General features: G+C 36.9%; 1 protein-coding gene across 4 annotated transcripts in view; it reads left to right on the top strand.

Annotated features, from left to right (window-relative positions):
- ATP10B (ATPase phospholipid transporting 10B (putative)) overlaps nucleotides 1-25612 on the top strand; it is a 304974-nt gene that overhangs the window by 83277 nt on the left and 196085 nt on the right. For 3 of the 4 annotated variants that reach the window (XM_074212482.1, XM_074212483.1, XM_074212484.1), the window contains one exon: nucleotides 10889-10952. The exons of the other annotated variant lie outside the window; for it this stretch is intronic. The gene's annotated coding sequence lies outside the window, so the exon portion shown is untranslated. The remainder of the gene's footprint in view (nucleotides 1-10888; nucleotides 10953-25612) is intronic. 4 annotated transcript variants of the gene reach the window in all.

Here is a 25612-nt window from a genome sequence, read left to right on the forward strand (position 1 = left end):
AGCAACTCATAATGATAATTATCAGATAGTACATATATTAAAAGTTAAGTGATGCATGAATGACATCCTGGAAGATAACTGTTACCAATTTTCTTCTTAATTTACAGATACATAGCAATTGTTTCAACTAAGCACTTACTATGTATTCAGGGCAGCTAGATAGCAGAGTGGATAGAGATCTGGGCCTGGAATCAAGAGGATCTAAGTTCAAATCTGACCTCAGATACTAGCTGTGTGACCAAGTCACACAGGGTTCTGAAACAGAACAGGGTTCTGTTTGCCTCAGTTCTTCATCTATAAAATGAGCTAGAGAAGAAAATGGCAAACTACTCCAATACCTTTACTAAGAAAATCCCAGTTGGAGTCAAAAAATAATCAGATATGATTGAAGTGACTAAAAAGTATTAATCACTGTGCTAGGAAATAAATAGGAAATAAAGACTTAAAAGAGTCCCTGCCCTCAAGAAGCTGTGCAAACATATACATACAGATAAGTAAATGAAGAATCTATTTTAAAAAAATGATTGGACAAAGAAAACACTAACAATTTAGGAAGGACTTTTTCTAGGAAGTGGCATTTGAAATATGTTATGAATTCTAGGAGATGGTAGTGAGGAGGAAAGGGACAGGATGTGCATGCAAAGTCAGGGAGGTAGGAAGCAGAATACTCCATCTAAGGAATACCAAATAGGCCAAAATGTCAAGGACTGGATAACTGTAGTATGAGGTCAGTCTGAAAAAGTAATTCAATAAAGAACTATACTGTGAAAGGTATTAAATGCTAATAACAGAATTTTATTGCAGAGGAATTTTTATCCTGTAGGAAGCTCCATTAAAGCTTATAAGCATAGGAAAATGAGACTTCAGAGATGTCAAATATGACTTGTCCAAGGTCTTGCAGCCAAATTCAGTCAGAGCTCCCCTAATCTCCAAGCCCAGATATTTTTCCACCAAAGTACTCTACTTCTATTTAAAATACAATTTACCATTGGATTGATCTCATTTGAGTTGTTCTATTTCTGGGCTTGTTGGGCCTAGTGGTATTCACAGCTAAATTTAAACATTATTTGCAAAACAATTTATATGCAAAAATTGTAAAAGCTCAGGGGAAAGCCAATATATTCAATTGTTTAGTCATTAAATTATCATGTTAGTATCTCCAGTAGCATGGAGACTGACTACCATTTGAATTTCTCATTCCTTCTATTCCCAGGGCTCAGATTCTAGTGGTTTATAGATGTTTGGATGGAATTTGCATTGTGTGGTATACAATTACACCATATGTCAATGGAGAGATTTCCCTTCCAAACTCAGCAATATGATATTAATGTGATAGCAAAGTCCACATTTACCTATGGCATCCTGGCACAGAAAAGTCACCTTCTCCCAGCTCCATCTGAGTCAGTAGGATGTTGTGAAGGGAGCATACAGCATAAGTCTATATGACTTGTTATCCAGGTTCTGCCACTTTCTGACTGTTTAACCATGGACAAGTGACTTCCCCTCTCTAGACTTTATACTTCCACTCTATAAAATGAAAAAGTTGAACTAGCTCTCTATAATTTTCTATCTCTTTCATTCTATGATCCTGCCAGCCTATATGACTGATCTTGCTTTGTTGTGTTAGGATGATAGGAAGCTCATGACTGAGCTAGAGTGGTTCAGTCAAGTCAGTCAACTCAGACACCTCAGTTAACTGGATTCATCATATAACTTTGAAGAAAAAGAAAGATCTAGTAAGGCTGAGTTGATAGCATGGAGCCTAGATTAGGGGGAGTTTTGGGAAGCCAAAAAGAGGCTGATATCACAGACATGATTCAATGGGCCATTGAAGATTTTTTTTGAGCAGGGACTCATAAGATGAAAAAGATGCTGTGAGAAAATTATCCACTTGCTCCCTTAGAACAATAACTTCCATCCACTGAGTAATACAGAACGTGGTAGAATTTATTTACTATCCTCATATTGTGTTTACAGCTAATATATTTGGAGTACAATCCTAGTCATAAGTTTGAATTGAGCTTGAAAATAAAAATTGCAGTAAAGGTAGAAAGAATCATGTTTCAGAGAACTTTTCGCTCCATGTTTAATTCTATCATTTTATTTTCCAAGTCTGAAAAAATGTTCCCAAGTCTAGTTATTTGAGGACATTGTTGAAAATGATGGCAGGAAACACAGGAGACAGAGAGCTGGTCTTAGAGTCAGGATGCCTCTGACTTTGTGACCATGGGCAGGTCATATAACTTATCAGTGTCGCAGGCATCTCTCTTAGATCATAAATTACATAACAGTTCCTAAGCAACATTAGTACCATAGATTTCCCTCACCAGGAATTTTTATAACATTGAAGTCACTGGTTAACAAAATTAATAATCCACATTTAGATGGCACCTTCAGGTACCTTTCATACATTATCTCATTTGAACCTTACAGCAACTCTGTGAGTTTCCATTATTTTCTCCATTTGGCAAATGAGAAAATTGAAGCTCAGAGTGATTAAGTAATTTGCCCAAGGTCACACAGCTAATACAGGCCTATAAGGATGAAAGAAAGTACAGCATCCCCATCCTGAAAGTGGAAGAGATATATTGTAGAGATAATACCTGGGATCATTCAGATGAAATGGAGCTTTACATTTCATGGAATCACAAAAATTGAAAGTGGCATCAGGGGATATCTAATCCAAACTGTCTCTGAGTCTTTCTCTATTTCTGATATTGTTCCTCTGGGGGATGAGAAAAGAAGCTGTGAAATCATCTGTTGCTTCTCCATCTCAACAGATGCTTGCCTAAGGTCTTCACCTCACTGGGGCTGGTCTCACTCTTTTTGCAGACATTGCTATTCACTTTAGCTGGAGGGAGGAATTCAATTCCAATGGATTAACCTTCATTAAAGACCCCTGACTTCAGAGCCCTGGAGTAGACATGGAAGTAGAAACATCTTTTGGCTAAAACATGTTTCCTACATTATAGTGTTCACAGTCTGTTAGTTGGACACACGCACACAGATATATATATATATATATATATATATATATATATATATATATATATATATATATACACACACACACTGACAACATAGAGATCAAAGCAGATTTAAGTTGAATTTCAAAGGAATGATAAGAATTCAATAGGCAAACTAGGGGAAGGGAAATCCTATTATTCAAAGTGTAAAGAGCAAAACATGAAGATGCAAAATATTGGAGGTTAAGTTCCACTGAAGCATAAATACAGAAAGTAGGATGGTGACAGATTATGGAGTTCTTTAAACAAAAATGTTTGCATTGATTTAAGAAACAATTAATTTGGTAATAGTTGAAAGATTTTTAGCAAAGGAGTAGGTTGAACAGATCTATCCACAAGAGTGCCATCATCTTGACTCTGGATTAAAGAAGGGAAGAGTGAAGCTGGAAAGAAGTCAGGAGGCTGCTGCCAGGGAAGGAGGAGGAAGGACTTTTGTTAGGTTGGTGACAGCAGAAATAAGAGCAATACAGTGTAGAAAATGGAGGGATTTGATTAGTATTGCCTACAAGAAGTAAAGGGGAATGAAAGTCAAAGAAAATATTGGAGTTTGAACATGGAAGTGGAATGATTGATTATGCATACCACTAAGAGAAATCATAAAAATCAAAAGGGAGAACAGATTCTGAGGAAAGATAACCAGTTTGGGTTTATAGTATATGGAGACATAGTGGACTGACTGCTTTCCTCAGAGAGCAGAATTAGGTAGGTTTTCTTTAAATCAAGCCTAAATTGCTTCTCTCCAACTTCCACTTGTTGCTCTTAAAGCTTCCCACTGACTCCAAGTAGAACAAGTCTCTTGCTTCAGATTCTCACTTAGCTGGTGACACTGGGCTAGGGACTTAACCTCTTGACTAGTAAAATGAGGATAATAATAGTATCTACCCCCAAGGTTGTTATGAGAATTAACACAGGTGCAACATTTTTGCAAATCTTAAAGTATCACCTAAATATCATTATTATTATTAACATTATTTTTATTTTATGTGAAATTTGAAGTAGCAGTGGGTGCGTTCAGGAAAAGGCATCCTATCACAGTAATTGGACATAAACATCTCTATCTTAGAAGAGGACTAGAATTAGAGACAAGGAAATCACCTAAATTGCAGTGATAGCTGTAGCCAAGAAAGTGAATGAACTTGCCAAGGTTAGTTATATCTGACTTGGATGAAGCAGAGAATGAAAAGAAGACAAGCAATCTTGGAACATATTAATGATCTCTACGAGAGTAATTCCATACTAAGGATTGGGACAAAAACCAGTTTTCAAAGGCCTGAGGAGAAAATAGTTAATGAGGAAATTTAAGGCAACAACTATGGGTAACTTTTTAAAGAGCTGGGAAATGAAAGAGGAGAGGGAGAAGGAGCTGGAGAAGGAGGCGAAGTTCAATAACTTGAATTACAGGAGTTTATATGATGGTATGATTTCTGAATCCATAAATCTTACTTCATTTAGCTTCTCCCTATCCCAGTTTCCTCATCTCTATAATGGGCACAATACCATCCTAGGGAAAGATCAAATGAGACAATGCAAATGAAAGTGCTTTGAAGAGTTAATAAAAAAAATTGTTTATATCTTATAGCCAGTTATATAAATAATGTACATTTGGAGAAGAAGTTTTGAATTTGAGGTCCATGAGATTCTTAGCCCATCTGTCTCTGTGATGGTAAGCAGATTTCAGGAACTCTGAACTTGAATGGAAAAAAAAATACATCTTTATTTCCACTGATCTCTGACTGAAATTTAGCATTTCACTTAATTATTTAAAAACATCATTCTGAGAAGGAATCCATCACACACACACACACACACACACACACAAATGTTGAGATTCATTAATTTTTAAGAATCCAGTAAATCCAGGGATTTTTAGAGAAATGTTGTAAAAGGAATTTTGTGAGGATACATTTTCACATGGATTGGAATATTAAGCAGAAAAAGATAGTTTCCAGTATGTGAAGGGTTTGAGAGAAGTATTAATCCAGGATAAGCATCTGGGCAAAACATTATTTATGAAGTACAGACACGCTTCTGATGAAAGATGTGTTAAGGGATGGTGCAGACAGAAACAATAAAATGCTGATCACACGCCTATTCATTCAACTCTCCTGGCTAACAATGGCCTAGACGATATCTCTAACTTACCCAAGCATTCTTACATTTTGCTGAAGCTTGACAAAAGGCATTTGAAAGCAGGCTTTCAATTGAAAATATCTCCTGCCCAGAGAAATATCTTACAAGGTGAACATATCATAAAAATCACAGAAACTCAGAGGTAGAAGGGATCCTAGCTTAGCACCATTTCCCAAGCAGAAATGTCCTTCACAACTAGGTAGCCATTTGACTCTACTTAAAAATCTCCAGTAAAAGGGAATTTGTTCCCCCATGAATGATGGTCCTGATCACTAGGAAAGAAGTTGTATAATATAGAAGTTAGTGGGTCAGCTTTGGGGTCAGGAAAACCCAAGGTCAAGTCCTTCCTCTGACACATATGTGCCATCTCTCCCCTGTGTAATTTCCCTGAGTATCCTAGCTGACAGTTTTTTGTGTGTTTGTGTCATGGATTCCTTCTCAGAATGATGTTTTTAAATAATTAAGTGAAATGCTAAATTTCAGTCAGAGATCAGTGGAAATAAAGATGTATTTTTCCTTCCATACAGTGTAATCCTCTCTAGTTTATCCATTACCAATACCCTACTGATTTACATCTGGTGGAAAGGGTTTTCATACAAGGAAGTCACATAAACTGATGAAATTTCATGTCCAGATGTCTGCCCTGTGCCAGAAAGAATTAAGTAGGTTTTCTTTAAATCAAGCCTAAATTACTTCTCTCCAACTTTCACTTGTTGCGCTTAATGCTTCCCACTGATTCCAAATAGGACAAGTCTCTTGTTTTTCCATATTTTCAGACACTTGAAGAAAGCTAGCTTTCACCCTTTAAATCTGTTCTTTTCTAGACTAAGCATCCAAACTTCCTTCAACCAATCCTTTTATAAAATCATCATGAGTCTTCTTCCCAACTGGTCATTTTATTCTAGTAGAGTCAACAATCGATCCATGATAACTGTTGATAGAAGAGACAGAAAAATTCACTTAATAAAGTCTTGTATTTATATGGTGGTTTGTGGTTGCAAAGTGATTTATATATATTATCTCACTTGATCATCACAACAAACCTATGAAATCTGCTCGCTTTACAGACGGGAAAACTGAGGCACAGAGAGATTAAGTGACTTGTTCAGATTCACATAGCTAGTGTCTGAGACAAATTTCTGATTCCAAATCCAGATCCTATCCACGGTGTCATTTAACTGCTTCCTGGTTTATCAATGAGACCCTTTCCCTATCATCCAATGACTTTTGCAATCTTACTTCTATCTTTCTTTCTATAATAATCTCCTACTTATTTCCTACATAAATTCCATTTCAGTGTCTTCACAATCCCCAAAACAACATTTATGTTTTTGTCATCCTGTTCCTACTGCTCAGTCTATTTCCCCTCTTGAAATGCTTATCTCCTTTAATTCCATTTCTACCCACCAAAAATCTTATCAATCTTTTGAAAAGTCCATTCATGTGCCATATCTCCTCTGTGTAATTTTCCTGAACATCCTAGCTAGAATTGATTATCTCCCTCTTCTGAATTTCAGTTTATGAGACCATTCAGAAAGGGAGGAACTTTGATTTCTGCAATTCTGTTGGAACATACAGTTGCTTTAAATTCCCTGCACCTATTTGAGGACTCAAGGGTGTGTCCTCAGTTCTGGAATTATTTATTTTGGAAATTTGAAAATGCTCTTAGTGTGGAAGGGGGAAAGAGAAAACAAATGAAAAGTTAATATTTCTGTTGAGTGCTGAGAGTTCATGAATCATTGTGGATCATTAATTGGACAGGAGTGAGTGGAGAGAAATTTGATTGTGGAAGCTTTAAGAAGAGTGAGAGAAGAAGATTCACCGACTGTGAATGGGAGAGAACTGGGGAAAGTATAGAACTAATAAGCCCATCTATATACTAAAATATGATAGAAGAAGGAATATAGAAGAATGCTATGATTTGGATCATCAGATTTCCCCTTCACTGAATAGATACCAATACAGTAGAGTGGTGATCAGAATAAGCTATTCAAATTTGGTTTTATATCCCTTTTCTGAATCTGTCATTTTTCGAGCTCCTTTCAGATTGTTTGGAGAAGGAGGAGGAAGAGAACACTTGACAATAAACTCCTAGGGGCAACCATAATCCCTAGCCTAATTTCTTACTCAATAAATATTTTGTGAATGTTATTTATAAAAGAAAAATAGAACCCCAACCAGATAAACCTTGTGTTGGGTGTTTACTATTGAAAAGAGTTATTGAAAAGGACTTGAATGTCACTTTCTCAACTTTCTCCTAGGATCTTTTTAGAAAATAGAAACTAGTTATGGAGCCAGATAAACAGTCTCTTTATTGATGCAGTCAGAGTAAAAACCAGTAGGGTGCAATTTAATTCATCTCCCCTATCTTCCAAATAGCTGTAAAATTTCATACAAAATAAAGATACAATTTAATCGCAGATTACTTTGTGAAACATCAAGGAACCCTGGTGTAAAGAGGACATTCCCACTTCTACAATTTTCCCAAAGCAATTATTAAGAAACAAAAGTGGGTGCTTCACAAAAGCATTTGGGTCTTCCCTAGCCTAATAACTGGAATGGCAGGGAAAGGGAAAGGAAGGGGAAGGGAAGTGAACAACCATTTATTAAATGCCCATTTATTTTCCAGGAATTATGCTAAGCTTTTTACAAATATCTCATTTGATCCTCACAAAAACCTGGGAACTAGGTGGTTTTCCCCTCCAATTTTACAATTGAGGAAATCAAAGCAGATAAAGATTTGAAGACTTACCTAGGCTTAAACAACTAGGAAATATCTGGGATCTTTGTGACTAGTCACTACACCACCCAGCAAGTATCTGGCACTTATTAAATACATGTTAATCTCTAATTGAGAATCACAACTATCTGGACAGAGAGATCAGAGATAAGTAAAAGATTAACTTATATTCAAAGAAAGGTGGCTAGCCATAAGTGTGTCCATCCTAACCACTTCCTCATCTGTCCCTCCACATGCACACCCACCCCCATTTCTACCAAGTTGTTTATTACCCATCCCATGGCATCATGAGCATGTGTCAATTATTTATTAAAATCTATAGCTGGATTGCACTGTTGGTGGAGCTGTGAACTCATCCAACCTTTCTGGAGAGAAATTTGGAACTACTCCCAAAGGGCAACAAAAATGAGCATACCCTTTGATCCAGCAATACCACTACTGGGTCTATACCCTGAAGAGATGATGGAAAAGGGTAAAAACATCACTTGTACAAAAATATTCATAGCAGCCCTGTTTGTGGTGGCAAAGAATTGGAAATCAAGTAAATGTCCTTCAATTGGGGAATGGCTTAGCAAACTGTGGTATATGTATGTCATCAAACACTATTGTTCTATTAGAAACCAAGAGGGAGGGGAATTCAGGGAAGTCTGGAGGGATTTGCATGAGCTGATGCTGAGTGAGATGAGCAGAACCAGAAAAACACTGTACACCCTAACAGCAACATGGGAGTGATGTTTGACCTTGATGAACTTGTTTATTCCATCAGCACAACAACCAGGGACAGTTTTGGACTGTCTGCAATGGAGAATACCATCTGTATCCAGATAAAGAGCTGTGGAGTTTGAACAAATTTCAAGGACTATTCCCTTTAATTTAGGGAAAAAAACCTAGATATCTTATTATTTGATATTACTATCTTTTATACTTTTTGTTTCTTCCTTAAGGATGTGATTTCTCTCTCATCACACTCAATTTGGATCAATGTACAACATGGAAACAAAATAAAGACTGACAGATTGTTTTCCATTGGATGGGGGGAGTAAGATTGGGAGAAAAATTGTAAAATTCAAAACTCAAATAAAATCTTAAAAAAAAATAAAACCTAAGCTGGGATATTTTCTCTCTGTCTCATCCAAAAAATATTTAGTGAGTATTTCAGATGTGAAAGGAATTATGCTATGGATTATGTCTCTTCCTAGAAGCTTATCATGAAGTATCCTCTTCTTCCTCCTTCTCCAAACAACTTAAAACTCATAAAATTACAGATTCAGAAAAGGGATATAAAACCAAATTTGATTAATATTCTTTAATCTCTGATCCACCATTTTGATATCTGTACAGTTGTGTGAAGTGCAATGCTCTTCTAGGGCCACCCAAATACAGGACTGATATGCTACCTGACCACAGCTGCTAATCAATATAGTTAACTAGTTGCCCAGATCTCTCTCTACCAAGTCTGTCCTCAACTCTCCCAAGCCTGAGTGTTTGGGGGGAAATATCAAAAAAGATAGAAGCATAGGATAGAAGTGTTGAAGGACAGGTAGAATTTGAATGCTATCAGGATGGATGCATAGAAGTAGAAAAGTATTAGATGTAATATAGATTTTGCAAAGACAAGCATTAAGCACTTACCATAACCCAGGCATCATGCTAGTAATACAAAGAAAGGTGAAAATGTCGAAGAGTTCACATTCTAATGAAGACGACATGCCAAAAAACCCTACACATGCACAATATACAATGTAAAGGAAAAGTAATCTTGGAGGGAAGAGGGGATAAAAGGAAATCTGGAAGTCCCTCTGCAGAAGGTATTTGTTGATCTGTCTTGAAAGATCTCAAGGAACTTAGGAACTGAAAATGAGGAAGGGTAAGTATTTTATGCATGAAGGATAAACAATACAAATGCACAGTCAGGAAATAGTGTTGTGTTTGAGAAAAACCAGTGTAAGTGGGTTGTAGTGCAGAGAGGGAAATAAAATGTGAAACCAGAAAGGTAGGAAGGAGCCAGGTTATAAAAAGTTTAAATACCTAACAGAGGATTTTGTTTTTCAACCTGAAGGTAATAGGTTTATAGAGTAGTGGGGTGACACGATCAGACCTGTACTTTTGGAAAAATCACATTAACTGCAAAGCAAAGACAATTGGAATGGGAAAGACTTGAGTCAGGCTATTGCAATAATCTAAGTGTGAAGTGATAAGGACCTTTATAAGGTTGGTGGATCTGTGAGTAGAGAAAAGGAAATATATAAGAAAAATATTATGGAAGTAAAACAGATTTCAAAAACAGATTTAGAAATAGAAGGAACTTCAGAGGCCATCTTGCCCAAACCCAAAACCCCCAAAATGAGTGGTTATTAATCAAATTTGGTTTTCTAATCTGAAGAAACTGAGACTTCAGGTTAAAAAATTTATTCAGAGTTAGACAGTTATTGTTAGAGGCAGGATGTGAAAGCTCTGACTCCAAAGAAATATGAGATTAGGCTACCTAGAAAAGAAAGGAAGAGTCAGATTTTAGTGGACCACAAATTCAAGAATAGGGAATTTATTCTTTAGCTGTTTGATGGACTGGGGGCAGAAGGGAGACATGATAAAATCTGCATACAAGGTGAAAAAAATCTGATAGAATAAACCAAATATATTGGGAGAAAAAAAGATTAAAGATAGATTTTTCTGAACCAATAATTCTGGTTTAGCCTAATAAAAAAAGATCACTTAAGCAGTTTTCTGTTGATTATGAGATTTATAATTAATGGTAGAGTCAGGGACAGGGGAAGTGGACAAGAGGAAAGAGACTGATATAATAGTTATCCAACATACCTATCAACTTCTCCTGTAATAATATGGCATCTTGAATATTTACCTTGTCTTATCCATATAGGTTGTCCAATAATGGGACTATCCAAAGGGAAAATTTTAAGCACAACACTTGTTCACTGCCTAATTCTAAGACGAGGTTCTATCTTTTGTATTGATTTTCTCTTCTGTCTTTCAGATTTTCCTTGCCAAAGATACCCCAACATACGGATGGCTCTTGATTAGTCAAAGTTAACACTTTGGTGAGTAGGACAAGTCTTTTTATTACTAATCTCAGGTGACCTTGATGTCTTTATAAACAAAGAGCCTGATCCCTGGAGAAGTTGCTAGATAGAAAAACCAAGATACTGGTTTGGCATTAGGCTAGATGGCAGGCAATGACTGGAATAATATAGTAGTGATATCATTCACTTAATCCATTCTGATTCCATTACCTCCCTCCCCACTCATTTGATCATTACCCCTAGTCCCGAGAGTACAATTCTTTCCAAATCAACATTTTTCCCTAGCATCAGCCTACAGCTTGGCAAATAACATACCTGCTTTTCCAGGTTAGCCCCAAGGAGGACTTAGATCAGCCATAATCTCTGCATTTAAACTCATATAAACTCATTGAACAGAATCACAAATTGAACATAATCCCAAATCCCAGTAAATTGAAGTTAATGAATTTGAGTGATAAACAATTAATGTATTGCAACAAATGCAGGGGCTGAAGTCTGAATATGTGGAAGACTCACACATCTGTTACTTGGCAAAAAACAAGTTCTCTGTTTCCTCATTTGTGAAAAAAGAGCAAATGGTAGGAGTTAACTATCTGCAGCTAAGTATTATTGATAGAGGACAGAACCTGGAGTCAGGAAGCCCTGAGTTGAAATCTGGTCTCTGATACTTATTAGCTGTTTGATCCTAGGCAAACCACTTAACCTCTGTCTGTCTCAATTAACTAGAACTATAAAACAAGTACTTCCCAGAATTTTTGTGAAGATATAATGAGATAATATAAAGTACTTCATAAACTTTATTGTATAAATATTGCCATTATTATTATTACCTCATATAGTTGTAGTGAAGATTAACATGAAGTACAATATCAGTGTTTGTGAAATTCCTGTATAGAAAGGGGTCCCTGACATCCTTCTGGGCCCTGAGAAATTCCTTAGAAATATAGCTTTGGGGGTGGCTAGGTGGTGCAGTGGATAAAGCACCGGCCCTGGAGTCAGGAGTACCTGGGTTCAAATCCGGTCTCAGACACTTAATAATTACCTAGCTGTGTGGCCTTGGGCAAGCCACTTAACCCCGTTTGCCTTGCAAAAACCTAAAAAAAAAAAAAAAAAGAAATATAACTTTGGCTAGGCACTTTTAGGTCTGAAGATAGTTCAATAGAACCCAAGGGGTCATGGATATACCATAAAATTGTCTAAAGATTTACAAAGCACCCTTGCTACCCTAATTGTCTTGCTGTACCTGTTAAATTCCAGAACTGCCTCCCCCTTCCCCAGATGTGGCTAGAACCATAAGATAGTAAATTCCTGACTCCCTCCATCTCAGAAAATATGTTCAATCATTACACAAAGACCCTGACCCCTTCTCACCCCTATCTATATTGGAACCCTATGTTTACATATGTATATGTCAAGATAATATATCTAACTGCTGTCTTTGCTTTTCTGCATTTTGCTTGCTCTCAGTGCCCCCACCCAAAAATACTATAAAAACCCTATCCCGGGAACACTTAGGTCTGATTTGGTACTCAATCCCCAGATAGTCCCCGGGAATAAAGATCTCCTTATCAAATTCTGGTCTCCGTCTTCCATCTCGCTCTTTGGGTACAACAAACATATGTGAAGAATTTTGTAAACTTTAGAGGTACATCAAATATCAGTTATTATAAACATATGACTTAGAGTTTGATGACCTGGACCTAGGTCTTTCAAAGTTCTCTTTGTCTTTTGCCATATAAGTAAAAAGTACATCTCTCTCTGTCCTATTAGTGATGCACAGATTAAATGACCTAATGTCCTCATTAAGCTGTTTGCCATCTCCTTGGGGAAATCAAATGGAAGTGTTGTCATGCTTTTGTAATGAATAAAAGAGTAAGACTTTGTGGCATTTAAGCCACAATGATGACAGTTAAATCCTAAGACATCCCTTGGATAAAGCTGGAACTTAAGTCTATGTACATGAGGTCTATCATTTCCAGCTGGTAGCAGAACTTTATACAGGACTTGCTTCTGTATTGAATACTTGCTGTTATCACTATTTATTCCCTTTGTTTGTACCTTTCACAAGATTTTCTTTTCCTTGTTGTTCAGTCATTTTAATCATGCCCAACTCTTGGTGACACCATTAGGGGTTTTCTTGGCAAAAATACTGGAGCAGTTTGTCATTTCCTTCTCGAGTTCATTTTACAGATGAGAAAACTAAGTCAGGGTTAAGTGACTTACTTAGTAAATAATATGTGAGGATGTATTTGAACTCAAGAAGTTAAGTCTTCCTGACTCTAGACCCAACACTATCTACTATGCCACCTAGCTGCCCTATGTCCTTTAAATGTTATTTTTATATCACCCAGAATAGAGTAGGCCAGAGAAATGGATTTATATTCAGTAAAACCTAAGTTTATTTCTTGCCTCTTACAAGCCTACACACATTTGCTGGGTAACTATTTAACTTCTCTAATTTTCAGTTGTCTTGTATGTAAAATCTCTAAGACTTTAAGTTACAGGAAACGTATTCACATGCATTGACAGAGGGACTTCCCTTAACCAGGAGCTGCCTATCCCAATGGAATCACTACAATAAGTATAATAACACTTGTTATATCTACCTTCCTGGATTGTTGGGATTCCCTGGATTTATAGAATAATAGAGTTGGCAAAGTATAAACTGAACAAGAATCTCTCTAGATATCATAACTTCAAATGGTCATCTAGCTTTTGTTTGAATCTTTCAGAAAGAAAAAAATTGATTGCCTACTGAAAGAAACCATCACCACTTTAGAACAGATGTGACTATCAGTCAGTTTTTCCTTATATCCAATAGAAATTTGTCTCTGCAACCTTCTCCTCCTTACCCCCCCACCATTTGTTCCTGGCTCTGCCCTCTCAGAGAATCAGAATAGGCCTATCTTCCACATGAGAGCCATTCAAATACTTGAAGACCACCATTAAATTCCCACTCTAAGTCTTCTCTTGCCCACAATAAAGAGCCTTATTTTCTTCAATCTAACATGTTATGATCTCTAATGAAAAAGAGTTCTGTCCAATTTACCCTATGCTTCAGCTTATCATTGGGCTTCCTAACAAATGAGATGTAATATGTAAATCCTCTGTAAACTTAAACATGTTGTCTAAGTGTCAGTTGATATTATTATAAATTTTTATTAATCAATAGGAAGTTCATCTTACAAATGTGTCTAGAATAATCACTCTCAATTTATATTCTTCCCTGTTCAGTGAGCTACAATAATCCATCATATCTAATTTGAACCAGTTAACCTGGCATCCATCTCTCTGTTTTCACTTTGACCTAATAGGGAGACTAAGTTCTTATAAGATAGCTTCCTTCCTGTCCCCATATTTCCAGGCCTTTCCTATGCCTTCTAACTAAAAAACTGCCCTCTCCCCATTGTTCTTTTTTCAGTAAATGTGCTTTATTTTTTCACTCAAGAATAAATATTCACCTCCTCAATAGAAAAAAATAGCCCTACTTCAAGGATCACTCTCTCATTCTGTGGACTCTTAGCATTAATTCTCAGAGTCTATATTATAATGTGATCTCATTTCTCCTGAGTTCATATTTGGTGAATGCAACAAACCATAATTCAAAATAAAATTTAAAAGCAACCAAAAGGGTCTTAGATCAGAAAAAATCCATACAGTCAAGCTCATGCATTTAAGTTTTCATTCAGAGCCTTTTTACTTTTATTTTACATAACTGTAAAAAAGCTATCTAATTTACCAATTCAGTTCAGATAGAAAGGAATGCCTTCAAAGAGAGGAGGAGATTGCTGGAGAAAGGATTGCTGACTATTTAAGAAATAATTGTAGCAGTTCCTTCTGTGGCAAAGCACTGGGAACTAATTGAGCAATAACTGAACAAATTATAGTATATGAATATGATGAGATACTATTATGCTGTAAGAAATGATGAAAAGGATCATTTCATAGAAACATGGGAAGAGTTATATGAAATGATGCAGAATAGAGAGAGCAGAACAAAGAAACCAATTTGTACAATAACAACATAGAAAAGACAAACAATTCTGAAAGATTTCGGAACTCTTGATCAAAGCAATGACCAGCCTTAATCTCCTAAGCATTCATGAGGAAACATACCACTACTTCTTAACAGAAAGGTAATGGACTCAGTGCAGCTTGAGACATTTTTGGATGTGGCAAATAGTGGAACAGTTTTTGACTATGTATATTTGTTGGAAGGGTTTTTTTCTTAGAGGGAAAGGAGGTAGATTTTCATTCACTGAAAAAAAATTTAATTTTTAAAAAGTAGCTTGATGAAAAAAGGAGATTGGAAAAAATTATTACTCTATAACCACAAAAGCTCAGAAAGCATAACAATCTAGGATCATTTAGTGTGGCAACCAAGAGCTTTATGCATTTCAATAAGTAATTTTGAAAATCTCTTAATTTCAATACAAAAAAGTATTGAGTGTTCATTATGATGACCTTTAAGTATTTTTTTTTAAAAAAAGATTCAATTGTGTTTAGCATGCTCTATTGAAGAAAGCAAGGAAGGAGGATATGGTCAGTAGATTGGTTTATTTTAACTATACTCCTTTTTTCCCAGGGAAAGTTCTATTAGGTTCAGAAGTGTTGATCATATTAAAAAAACGAAAAGTGTAAAAAAAATTTTTTTAAAGTAGCTCTCTGATAGCTTTTAGAGTTCTATTTTTAAAGTTGTCATCAAAATGATTATCTAAAGTTTTGTTTTTGTTTTGTTTTTTAGTTTTTGCAAGGCAAATGGGTTTAAGTGGCTTGCCCAAGGCCACACAGCTAGGTAATTATTAAGTGTCTGAGGCCAGATTTGAACTCAGGTACTCCTGACTCCAGGGCTGGTGCTCTATCCACTTCGCCACCTAGCCGCCCCGATTATCTAAAGTTTTGACCTAAAACAATAAGCATTATTATCTGAAATGTTAACTCAATGCACACAGTTTCCCTACATGTCACATAAATGAGGTTTTGATGCATGTGTTCTTCTGTCTCCTTTCTTACATATATACAAAATAGCAAATAAAGCAAAGATTCAGTAAGGATTAAGTACTTTCTAATTTTTAATGTTTTCTCATGCCTCAGATTATCTTGTACTTAACTTTTATAACCCAAAGAATATTATTATACATTCAACTGGTGCTTTCTGGTTTATAAAGCACTTTATTTTTATCTGTATTTATGTCTATAACAAAACTACCCCCATGCCTATAAGTTCCTTGAGGGCATATTCCCTTGAATGTAGAAGACTCTCAATAAAAATTTATTGAATTGAACTGGATTATCTTGTGCTCTGTTGCTATGCAACTGAACTCTGATTATTTCTCCAAACACCTAACATATATTTGACTACATGTAGACACTGTGCCAGGAAACAAATAATTGTAAGTCACAGGATCTGCCCTCAGGAATCTTACAATCTAATTTTCTATACAGTGTTCTGTCTGATATTCAAACCTCTTCACAACTAACTGCCTCCTACCTTTCCAGGCTTCCTATACCTCATTCCCAATGGATAATCTTTGATCCATGACAAGACACTCTAACCCTAACCCTAACTCTAACTGTCCCCCATGCCCTCCTTTTCAGCTACTGACCTCTAACTGCCTTTAAAACCCATCTAAAATCTCACCTTCTGCAGAAAGCCTTCCCCAACTCCTCTTAATTCCATCTTTTAAGTTTTCCTCTTTTAATAATTTTCTATTTATCCTGTATATAGCTTTCATTATAGCTGTATATGGCTTGCTTTGCATATATTTGTTTACATATTATCTCTTCCATTGGATTGTAAACCCTTGAAGGTAGGGACTGTCTTTTGTCTCTTTTTTGTATCCTTAGCACTTAGCATAGTGCCAGGAACATTGTAGGTGCTTTATAAATGTTTATTGAATTATTAATTTGAATTGTCTTAGAAGAAAAAGAAGGTGGTAAGATACCTATACTTTATAATGCAATATGTGCCAAATGATACGTTCAACCAATTAAATAATTCAAGACTTTAGAGAAAGGACCAGTGGCCATGAAAAGTTTCTTGAGCAAGGTGGGCTGGAACTAGCTGAGGAAGAGAGAAGCGGCTTTCTAAGGGAGAGGTAACATAAGTAAGATCAGAGCTTTAATGGACTTTGAGGTCATCTCTTCCAACATCCTCATTCTACAGATGATGAAGTTGAGGCCCAAAAAAAGCTAAATGATAAAGTGGAACAAAAAAGTAAAGAACTGAGCTAGGATTTTAAACTCTGATTCTGTGGTTACAAATTCAGTGTTCCTTCTACTTCTACACATTCTCTGGAGATAAGAAAGTTAAAGGCATAATTAAGGGGCAAAGCAGCCCAGTGTGTCTGAGTCAGGAAGCTCATATTGGGTAGATGGTTAAAAAATATGGAAAAATAAATTAGAGTTAGAGCACAGAGAATTTTAAATATGAAGACAAGGTGTATGGACTCTACCATATAAGCAACAGGGATAAAATGGTAGTGTTTTGATCAGAAGAATGATATAATGAAAATGATACTTTAATAAAAATTTATCTGACAGGGTAGAGTGGCAAAAGATTTTGAGGGTATATGACTTCTTTAATTCAACTATAACATTATTAGGGTTTGGAACTATATCTTACATTTCAGTGCTACATTCTATCCAATGCTTCATGAATGCTATTGAAGAAAAATGAACAAATAAATGCATGAAATTAAAAGATCTATTCCCTAAAGAAGAATAAATTGATACAGTTCTAAATGAAATGAGTGTTCCTAAGTCTTTTAGGCACATTAAAAATAAAAGACAAGTATTACTGGATACCAACTACAACACAGTATAACTTTTCACATTATACTCATAGACACATTATTAAAGAAAAAGTTTAGGTGGCATCACATGAATCATTCCTGCACATGTAGGTGCAGGTGCCCAGGTGTATTATAAACCCCAGAAGACAGTTGGTCCAGGAGGCATTACTGGAAGGATAGGTACAGTTCATGAGTACATATGGAAAGAGTACACCCTGAGTGCAGAAGATGAGTAGAATTTAAGAAAGGCATTCCAATTTCCAGACATCAAACCCAAACATGTTGTAGGGTATGCAGACTACTTCTGCTCTTTGCATAATTATAAACTCCTCCTCAAAAGAGTAAACATCGCTGCTGACTTCAAAAACATACGACAAAGTAGTATTAAATATGCATTGCTAATTGGACTTTCTAATTTTGCTAGCAGATTCACGCAGACATGCACTGTTCTGCAGATGCTGGAGTGTTTAAATAAAACTTTCACTCTGCCTTATGAAAAATAAGCCAATAAGAAAAATAAGGAAAGGCCTGATCTAAACTAAAGAGTTCAACTTGAAGCAACCTAGTTTTGTCCCTTTGAGTCCCCTATAATAACAAAGCATATGGAGGTGAAAATTAACAGGCACTCATCAATCACATCTTGTCTTAACTATTGTAACAGCTTCATAATTAGTATCCATACCTCTAATCTCTTTCCTCTCCAATCCATTCCCTACATAGTTATAATATTGGTATTCCTAAAATACAGAATTGAACATAAATATCACTCTTTTAGCCAAAAAGCTCTAGTGGCTCCTTATTGCCATTGGGTTAAATACATGCTTCTCTGTCATTTTAAAACCCTTCATGGTCTGACTCCAATCTATCTTTCTAGGTTGGTTACACATTATCCCACTTTCACATATTTTATAGTCCAGTCAAACTTGTCTACTTGCTCCTCACACACATCATATCTCTTGTTTTTTACACCCTTGTATAGGCTACTTCTGTGCCCAGAAGGCACTGCCTCCTCCCCTTAGGCTCTTAGACTTCTTAGTTTCATTCCTTTTAGCTCAGGGTCCATCTACTACATGAAGCTGTTCCTGATCTCCCCTGTTGGTATACTACCTTATCCCAAGAATTACCTCATATTTATGGACTATGTATTGTTTCCCAATTGAATGTAAGCTTCTTGAGAGCAGGGCTCTTGTTTTTGTCTTTGTATTCCCAGTACTTAGCATTGTCATCATGGAAATACTTTTTGATTGATCAATTGACTTGATAAGTGATTTTATATATATATATATATATATATATATATATGGAATCAGGAAGAGTAAAAGATGACAACAAAATTTCAAACCTTACTAACTGGAATATTAGTTGAATCTCCATCATAGTAATCGTACCTAGCACCTTGATGGAGTCTTAATAAGTTCTCTTCCAGTATAATTCTCTTTTAGGTTCTGAGGGGTCTGTTGTAAAATCTTCATTTTTTTTGTTGTGTCCAGTTGGCCCTTAGTTCTCCCAATACAAATGCTATTATCAACTGCAGATGTTCCAGGGAGGCTGCTATTGGGTCCTTGAGGGTTTTTTTAACTCATTAAAATTTATTGTTAAATAGCTTAAATGAACTCACATGATTTAGAGTAGTTTCTTTAAATATGTGACATTATGGGGGGGGGGGGAAGCGGAGCCAAGATGGCGACAAGAAGGGATCCAGTCTTAGGAGCTCTCTGATAAAATTCATCAGCTAAGGACTCTAACTAAACTTTCGAGAGACAGAACCCACAAAGGGACCCAGTGAGGCAGTTCTCCTACTCAAGGTAACTGGGAAAAGAGCAGAAAGGCTCTGCTCCCCAGGGATTGGAGAGGCGGCCTGCCAGAGGGGTGGCCCACCAGAGCCAAAGAACCTCAGCCTCCTGGAGCCAGCCCCAGGGCACTGGGGGGTCTCAGCTCACAGCAGCAGGGGAGTCTCCTGAGCTGCACCCCGAGGAGCACTGGGCACAAAGTCGGGGAACAGCAGGGGACCTCTGCCAGAGCGAGCACATGGAGCCCAGCCCTCAGGGCACACAGCAAGCAGCATAGTCTTTCCCCAGCCCTGATTCAGGAAACAGAAGCAGGCAGAGCCGGTAAGCAGGGGCCCCCAGGGCATGAGCCCATTGAGCTGAGGGAGGGGAGTGAAGAGAGACTGCCAAGCTCTGTCCTCTGCCCCTGAAACAGGACTCTGGGGCTCTGACCACATTCAGATCCTGATCGCAGTCTAGGCCCCCCCATAGAGCAGCAGCTACCCCCCCCACCTCAGCCCCGTGGCAGAGAGGGGCGCTTATGGTCATTCACAGACCAGGAGGGAGGACAGAGCCTCACACACTGAGACCCTTGTGGGAGTGTCCCAAAAAGCTTAAGAAACACCCCAAACCAGGCCCAGGCTGGGAAAATGAGCAAGCAGAGAAACAAAAAGAAGACTATTGAGAAATATTTTGCAAATGAGCCCAAGAAGGACCAAAATACTCAGTCTGAAGATGAGGAAGCACAAGCTCCTGCATCTAAAGACTCCAAGAAAGACAGAAATTGGGCTCAGGCTATGATAGAGCTCAAAAAAGACTTTGAAAATCAAATGAGGGAGTTGGAAGAAAAACTGAGAAAAGAAAGGAAAGAGATTCAGGAAAAACATGAAAATGAAGTCAGCAGCTTAGTCAAGGAAATCCAAAAAAATGCTGAAGAAAATAGCATGCTAAAAACCAGCATAGGTCAAATGGATAAAACAGTTCAAAAAGTTATTGAGGAGAAGAATGCTTTAAAAAGCAAAATTGGCCAGATGGAAAAAGAGATAAGAAAACTCTCTGGGAGAACAAATCCTTCAAAGAATAGAATTCAGGGAAATTGATGAATTTAACAGAAATGAGGAATCAATACTTCAAAACCAAAAAAATGAAAAATTAGAAGAAAATGTGAAATATCTCATTGAAAAAACAACTGATATGGAAAACAGACTTAGGAAAGATAATTTAAAAATTATTGGAATACCTGAAAGTCATGATCAGGAAAAGAGCCTTGACATCATTTTCAAAGAATTACTACAGGAAAATTGCCCTGATATTCTAGAAGCAGAGGGCAAAATAGAAATGGAGAGAATCCACCAATCCCCCAGAGAAAGAGATCCCAAAAAAACAACCCCTAGGAATATTATAGCCAAGTTCCAGAACTCCCAAGTCAAAGCGAAAATATTACAAGCAACCAGAAGGACACAGTTCAAATATCGTGGAGCTGCAGTCAGGATCACACAGGACTTAGCAGCAGCTACACTGGAAGCTCATAGGGCTTGGAATACAATATACCGGAAGGCAAAAGAGCTTAGAATGCAGCCAAGAATGAACTACCCAGCAAGGCCGAATGTCCTCTTCCAGGGAAAAAGATGGATTTTCAATGAACCAGGGGAATTTCAAATGTTCCTGTTTGAAAGGATCAGTGCTGAACAGAAGGTTTGATCTTCAGATACAGGACTCAGGTGAAGCATGGAGATTGGAGGAGAGGGGGGAATTATGAGGGACTTAATGAGGATGAACTGCATGTATAGAAAAATGATACTGATAATATTCATATGAACCATCTCAGTTAATAGAGCAGGTAGAGGGAGCTTTTATAGTTGAAGCACAGGAGAAAGCTGAATTCAAAGATAAAATATGGTGTAAAAATGGAGTCAATAAGAAAAAAAGGGAAATGGAATGGGAGAAAGAAAAAGGAGAGGGGGAATAGTCCAAGCCATTTCACATAATAAGATTTTTTTTTATTACAATGAGCTATTGCAATGATATGGAAGTGGGGAGGCAAGGGGGAATGAGGGAACCTTTGCTCTCATCAGAGATGGCTAGGAAAGGAAACAGCAAATATACTCAATGGGGTATAGACAACTGGAATAAGAAGGAGGGGGAGCAGGGGGAAGGGGTGGGGATGTGAATAAAGGAGGAGAGGATGGACCATGGGGGGAGACTGGTCAGATATAACACATTTTCTTTTTTACTTCTTTCAAGGGGCTGGGATTGGAAGGCCTGCCCAGGACCATAGGGCCAGGTGGATTCTGGGCCTAAGGGGTGGTATGGGGGCTCAGGGCTTCTTGGCCCCAGGACCAGGGATCTGTCTGCTGTGCCACTCAGTGACCCTACAGCAGAGTCATAGTGAAAGGAGAGAGAAAATAGAGTACATGGTAGTGGAGAAATAAGAAAGGAGGGAGTTGCGATCAGCAATGGCAATGGTGGAAAAATATGGAAATAACTTTTGTGATGGACTTATCATAAAGAATGAGATCCACCCATGACAGAGTTGCTGGTGTTGGAACAAAGACTCAAGCACATTTTTTGTTATGATTATTTGGGGGAGGGTGCAGGGCAAGTAGGACTGTATGGCCTGCCTGGGGCCACATAGCAGGGTGATCTTTGGGTGTCTGGGGCCGGATTTGGACCCAGGTGCTCCTGGCTCAAGGGCCGATGCTCTGTCTGCCACCCAGCCACCCCTACTATTATTACTATTTTATTTTATTTTGGGTCTTTTTTTTTCTTTCTTCTTTTTGGGGGGGGTTTTGCAGGGCAGTGGGGATCAGGTGGCTTGCATGTCACACGGCTGGGTGATTGTTGGGTTTATGAGGCTGGATGTGGACTCGGGTGCTCATGGCTCCAGGCCTGTTGCTTCGTCCATTGCGCCACCTGGCCATACCTACAATTATTACTATTATTATTTTTTTATTTTAATTTTTTTCTCTCCCCTTTACTTTTTTTGCCCAAACAAGTCTATCTATATTCATGGGGGAGGAGGGGTATTTTGTTTACTTGTAAACAAGAATATTTTATTAATGTAAAAAAACATTTGTACAAAATGAGAATAAAAAAGAAATTTAAAAGAAAAAAAAGAAATGACAAAAAAAAAAATGTGACATTATCAAAGAAGGATTCTTTAAAATAAACAAGAATTTGTTAGGTTAGTTTAGCTTAAAGTGAAAGTGAATATTCCTTTACATTGCTTACCAACAAGACCTCTATATCTTCTGACCTTTCAGAGTTCACAAATTATAAAACTGATCACAACCTGATCAGTTCTATCTTTGGACACTTTATCATCATTTCTCCAGAGCTCCTCTTTTCAAGCAATCAATCAATATTTATTGTGCCTACTATGTGCCAGACATTGTGCTAAGATTTATAACTGCCTTGTCTCCTATGACAATCTCTCAGTAATATGGACAAATCAGGAAGTACAGAGAGGAGAAAGAAGACATCTCCCTCACTGTCCCCAAGAGCAATTCCCTCTCAGGAATCCTGGAAATCTTAGCCTTAAAATTTGGAATCTTCTCAATTAGCATGCTATTTGTTTATATAGTCTAAAGAAGTCTTAGTCTACCTCAGTGATATTCAACCAATTACAAGCTATTTCCTACATCCATTGACTCAGAGCCTCTAAATTCCTTGATTAAAGACTTGTTTACTTTCTTTAACATTTATTTAGTTGAGATGCTTAAGCAGTCTTTGATTAATTTGAGTGATGGGTGGACTCCCATCTTTAAGAAAGAGTCTTATGATGGGAGGAGAGAATATCTAAAATAAGAGAGGTTAGCAGTTTCCAAAACTGTAAAAAGGTCAAGAAGATAAGGACTGATCAAAGGCAGATACTGTCACTTGAATATCCTTAGTAATCTTGGAGAGAACAGTTTCAACTGGGCAGTAGAGTCACAAGTCAAATTACAAGGAGCTGAGAAGTGAGGAATTTAATGAGCATAGAATACTTCTTCTAGAAGTTTGACTAAAGCTTTTTTAGAAATAGATTCAATCATGTTTGAAGACAATGGAGCCAGTACCTAGAAACTGATCCAAAAGAAGCATAAGTGAAAAGAGGCAGAGATCAAAATGAACATTGGGAACATAGAATGGCTGAGATTAAGTCAGATCTGTATCTCATATTTGGTGAACACCTGGTATACAATAGATATAACAGCAATAAAACTACCTTCCCTTCTACTATTTAAGTTCACTACTATATCCCATCTACAGAGCATCAATATGACTGATGTTGCCTGTAATATTTCAAAAAGTCAGCATTATACTAATGGAGTTTTTTTTTTTTTTTGGTGCAAGGGAAAGAACAAAATTAACCTGGTAATCTGTATGCCTGTGACAATGTGGTCTACACTTGGAAAATTTTAACCAGTCAGAATCCAAGACAATAGCTCTGTGTGCCTGGCAGCCTGGCTACAATACTGATCTTTAATGAAAGAGAATGAGCTCCTTCAGAAACCATTTCAGACAGACAAATCTAAATAATATTAATACAGAAGTGACTGGGGAGGAGAATAAAGGGGCTATTTCCCACATCTGATGAGTTTCCTCAAAGAGATTTGTTAAAATGGTCGCAAGATAAAATTCAAAAGCATAAAACAACTAGAGGTATGAGCCAGATCCTGTCTTTTAACCTCTGTAAAAAAAATGAATGTAAACAGAACAACAATAATAGTAGCTAGCATATAATAGAGCTTTAGGGACTGCAACACGTTGTGTTTTATAAGGACTAAAAAAAAGGCTATTAGATATTGTCATTTGAAAATCCTTGTGGTAGTCTCTTGTTCATCATTCACTTTGAATCCCAAACATGGATTCACTTTTTACCCAATCCTATTGTTTGTAAAAACTATGAGCTCACAAAAGAAATAAATCTTTTATTTCTTTGATCTTCATAACAATCCTGTGACTTAGGTGCTATTAGTACCCTCCCATTTTACAGATAAAAAACTGAGACCCAAGAGGTTAATTAATTTACCCAGGATCACACAACTAGAAACTGACAGAGGCTAGTCTTGAATTCAGGTCTCCCTGATTCCAAGTCTAGAACTTTATGACAGGCAGCACCCAATCAAACTAAAATTTAATAGGAGAAAAAAAATACAAAATCTTATATTTAGTCTAAAAAAAACCAGTGTTACAACTATAACATAGGTGACATATTATAGCAAACAGTTGAGTGAAAAAGACCTGAGAGTCTTTGTGACTTATCAGCTCAATACCAAGCAACAGCGCGATATGGCTACTAAAAAGAGAAAATTCAATTGGATTTGAAAAAGTATAGTATCCAGAATATGGAGAAACTAGTTCCACTGTGTTCTAATCAAAAGGTATCACTATTCTCCAAGCACAGCTTAAACCAGATTAAATTGTAATTGGGAAATATTTAACAAAATAAATAAAAATACAATAAAACTTAGATAATATTATTTGATGATTTTTCTGACATTACATGGCCTGTACTGTTCCTTAAGGACCCTCTAGTGGGCCCCTGTTTCTATTTGAGTTTAGAACCACTGTTCTAATCCATTTAAGTCACTACTAGGGTACTGTGTTCACTTCTGGGTGCCACATATATTTTAAAACATTGACTAGAAATGATCTCATAGTCTATTGGAACATTTTTATTAGTTGTCTTTTCTTCTTTTACTAGAATCATAAAATAATTTGTATAATAAAATTTGTATGATAAAATAGGAAGAATACATATGTATATATGCCTATGGACACATTTTTTCATTGCTCAACTATTTTCAGTAGTATCTGACATTTTGTGACCCCACTTGGAATTTTCTTGTCAAAGATACTGGAGTGATATGCCAATTCTTCCTCCAGTTCACTTTATAGATGAGGAGACTGAGGCAAACATGGTTAAGTGACTTGCTCAAGGTCATACAGGTAGTAAGTGTCTGAGGCCAGATTTGAACTCAGGAAGATGATTCTGCCCAATTCTGGGTCAGATACTCTAAGTCACTGTGCCCCTACCTGCCTGTGTATATGCACTCATATATACATACATATATAAATGCATATACACATACATAGTCATATACCTATATAAATACACATGTATTTACATATA

The sequence above is a fragment of the Macrotis lagotis genome, chromosome 1 (assembly GCF_037893015.1).
Source record: "Macrotis lagotis isolate mMagLag1 chromosome 1, bilby.v1.9.chrom.fasta, whole genome shotgun sequence".
Lineage (NCBI taxonomy): Eukaryota > Metazoa > Chordata > Mammalia > Peramelemorphia > Peramelidae > Macrotis > Macrotis lagotis.